Source organism: Psammomys obesus, unplaced genomic scaffold (genome assembly GCF_907164565.1).
Source record: "Psammomys obesus unplaced genomic scaffold, mPsaObe1.curated_primary_1811, whole genome shotgun sequence".
NCBI lineage: Eukaryota > Metazoa > Chordata > Mammalia > Rodentia > Muridae > Psammomys > Psammomys obesus.
In genome coordinates this window covers 1,385,162-1,389,328 of record NW_026592710.1, presented here as the reverse complement: position 1 = coordinate 1,389,328, position 4,167 = coordinate 1,385,162, and positions in this window count along the sequence as shown.

Sequence of the window (4,167 nt, the reverse complement as noted above, 5' to 3'; positions counted from 1 at the left end):
AATGGGTAGGTGAACAGGTAGATGAATGGGTGGGTGAATGGGTAGGTCAATGGGTAGGTGAACAGGTAGATGAATGGGTGGGTGAATGGGTGCACAGATGGGTTGAATGGTGGGTAGGCGACTGTCTTAGTGCCTCATCCTCTTTCTGAGCACATACACTGTATATGGAAAGTGCTCAGGGACATGCAGACCGGAAGGAGGCACAGACACAGGGGCAAGCGCAGGATACGGAAAGGGTCTCCCCCAGGCGTTCCTGGGGACATGCTTTTGCTTCCTTGTGCTCAGAGCCCTGCACAGGCCTCGTTCCCTTGTGGAAGCAAGTCGTAACCAGATGAGGGGTGCCATGTTTTGACTCCAGGCTTCCTCTTCTTGGTGGGTGACTGGCTGAGTAAGAGAATGCATGAGTAGCTGGATAGGTAGTGGGCGTGCTTTTTAGAAAATCCCAGGGAGTGAATAAGGAGCTCTCAGTTCCACTGTTACTCAGGAAAGTGGTTATGGGGCAGGGATGAGTGAGCATGTCTACACTGTAACAGAACAGTGACAATGAACATGAAAGCCTGGATTTCACGCGATTTTTTTTTTTTTTTTTTAGATTTAAAACTGTAGATTTAAACAGCAGTGGGCTAGGCTGGATCACCAGGCTCTGACTTGTTGACCTCATCCTAAAGTAAAGGTCCCTCTTTCTGTAACATCCTAGGACATGATGCTCCTTCTAGGGGCTTTCAGGAGATGATGCTGGCATGGTTCTTCTTATCCTCCAAATGTCCCAGATGAGCTAAAAGTAACCCTTGTAGCAAAGACTCCCAAAGATAGGTCCTCCATGCAACCCACGGTCTTCACACTCAAGCGGGTTGGACTGAATGCCTGCCTCAGCTGGTTTAGGAGGTAACTCTACCTGAGGCCATAGGTGGGCTTGGCTGCAGGGCAGTGGTAAGTCCTGCCAGGGCATTTTCTCAGCAGGTAGAACTCTAGTCACATCCTGTCACCAGCATCCCCTCTGGCCAAGCACGTGTTCACGGCGGGAAGCTGCCCCACCCCAAGCAATGGGAGACAATGACAATCTGCTAAGCAACAGTGCGAATGAGCACATGTGTTCTCATTAGCTTCTCTGAGTGACTATTAATTCCACTAATAGCCCTCTGCTCCGTGAGGATGGGCGCTGTGTGTGTTGCTCACCTTCTGAAAGCTCTGAGCAAATATTTGCTTGACCAGCTAGTGACACCCCGTGTCTGGAGCCTGTTTACACATGATCACCACCACCCCATCCACCCAGCGCCATCGCTCCTCGGCAGCTGCGCCCAGCATCAGGGACTGTTCCGTTCGGCCCTCTAAGCAGGGGCATTGGTCAGCTCAGGCTGATTGTAGTGAAACTCTGTAGGCTGTCACTGCTGCACAGTGAGCGCTGACAGTCCTGGGGCTTGGAGTCCACCGGCCAGGCATGGCAGGGCTGGCTGCTCCTGGTCTCTCTCTCTCCCTCTCTCTCTGGTAGATTCTGTCTTTTCCCAGGGTCCTTAAATACTGGTATAATTTCTTCTTATCAGACATCAACCTCGGATAACGGCCTGTTATAACACAGGGTTCCTATAGGGGCCCACCATCTCCAGGTACAGCTGTGTGTATCCTGGGGTCTTGGGTGCTCAGGACTTCAGCAAGTGGGCAAGGAGTAAGTTCAGCCCATTATAAAGAGGCTTACAGAAAGGTGACCTCTGACCCTGAAATGGGCATCTCAGAGTCACTTGACCTATCTATGCTAATGGAGTTAGAGAGCAGGCAGGTTTTCAGAGATCTGTTGCCACCACACCAGCCGTCAGAGAGAGGACAAGTGTCCAACCCAAGGCAGTGAGACTCGGGGCGTGGTCAGGGTCCACCATCCTTCCTACATGCATGTTCATACCCTACGTTGGATTTCCCACCTCTTGGCCAAGAGCAACTTGAAGAAATGGACACCTATGGTTGAAGAAGGCAAACCTAGCCTTCCTGTTTCAAAGCACCTCGCTTGACATCAAATGGCCCTGAGCAAGGAGGGAAATGGAAGTACCACCTCCGAAGGGCTGGACCTTCTTCCCGTGCACAAGGCCAGGGATGCAGATGCCTAAAAACGGTCCTTAGCTGCAAGACTTGAGGGAAACACGAGGTCTCCCAGGCTGCCGCACCTCCCGGCTGAAGAGGCTTTGTTCTCTCAAGTGGGACATGACATCTTCTGTTTGGGGGCACATTGGAAGTCACGTGTCTCTGGGAAGTTTATATGTCCCCGTGAGAGGTATCTACAGGAGGTCCTGCAGCAGGCCCCCAGGAGACATCTACCGGGAGAGAGGAGGCATGATCCTAATCCCTCAAGGCTTGCCTCGCCTGCCTTTATGCTCTCTCCTTTCTCCAGGTTTTAAATAAAGGCTAGGATTCATGACAGGCCGCCAGTGTGTGTCCGAGGGCCTGGGCATCCGGACAGCAGTGACTGCGACCAGGAGAGGACAGTGACAGAGGCAAATGTCTGGCTGTTTCTAGGCTGTGCCCTGTCTGTCTACTTCTGTTCTGGGCGTGATATTTAAGCTGAGAATTGTGGCCTCTGCCCAAGCCCAGGGACTTGCCAAGAAGCACCAGATTAAAGCTATTGCCAGCCCCACACCACAGCAGCTGAGGGAAACTCTGGAGAAACGGAATAGGGCCCTGCACAGAGGCCCTTCCAGGCCCTCCCAAGCTTGTACCAGCTGGTACGAGCTGGAGGCACGTGAGTGAGAGAGCCACAGGGCTGATGTGTCCCTGCAAATAGGAAATGGCATTTGTTTTATGAGGACATAATTTTTGCCTCACCACTGTGATAATGCAAGAGATAGACATTCCTTCCCTCTCTGTGCCCGATCCACTTCCTGACCCATGAGGAACGGCTATCATTGATGTCACCAGCTCTGCTCTGACCACAGAGCTCCCAAGCACAAGGAGGATGAACACCAGCATGGTTCATAGTGCCCTGAATGAAAGACCCGCAGGCCTTCTCCAGTCAGAGAGCTGGCCAAGGACAGCCACAAGGCAAGGCTATGGAGCTTCCAAAAGAGATAGCCTTGGCTACTGTTCAGGTGCTCCATTTGGGCTAGCCTTGGCTTCACGGCAGTTGCTTCGTTAGGGCTAGCCTTGACCTCAGTACAGAGAGTGAGCAATGGAGCTTCAGACATCTTGTAAGGTTGGACAGTCTCTAAACCCATCTTCAGGGGTGACTGGTGGGTTGGTATACGGAAGTTTTCTTAGAGCGTCTACAGTAAGTTTTGGCATCAAAATTACGCTTGGTTCTCAGAGCACATAAAGGAAAGAGATTTCCTTTTCTGTATTCTGGAGGCGTTTGTGTGATTTCCTAAGCGTTGGTGGATTTGTGCAGGGAAGTTAGGCAGACCTGAGGTTTTCTTTATAGGATTTTCATCTCAGAGCTGCTGTCTGTAACCGTTTTTCTCGCTTTTTATTTTATCTATTTTTTTCTCTTTATTATTTTATTTCTTTTACTGCCTTTGGTTTCAGAACTGGTTTCCTGAAATAACTACATATATAATTGATTTTCAGTCTGTCTTTCTTTCAGCAAGTTAACCCTTTCCCACCCAGGTAAAATGAATTTTACTGTTTTAGACTTTTAAAATTTTTATTTCCAATGTACTTCCTTTAGCTTACATGCTTTTCTTAAAAACAGCATTTTAAATTCTCAATCTTTAAAGATTATTGTTTGTTACGTTTGTTTGTTTGTTTGTTTCAAATAATAGTAGTTCCTTGTGGTCAGACTCCTTTCTTTTTATGATTTTACTCCTTTAGCGTGCTTGAAATCCGTTTTATTTTCTTGTATAATCTTAATTTCATAAGCACTGTGTGTGTGATTTACTTAAAAGTTTGTTTTCTGTGTTTTGAAAGGTCTTGTTTCTGCCTGTGCGCGGGTGTGAGCATGACTGCAGCCCCCACGTGTTCACCCTCTGGTGAAGAGGGCGTGAGATCACCTGCATCTGGAGTCCCAGGCAGTTGTGAGCTGCCGCGTGGGTCCGGGCGCTGACCTCGGGCGCTGACCTCGGGCTCTCCGAAAGAGGAGCATGCGCTCTCAATGACTGAGCCATCTCTTCAGCCCTGACATTTTCCACTTTAAGGAGTATTTGTGTCCATTAGTTTACATTGCTAACTGTGTTATTTAAATCTTCTACA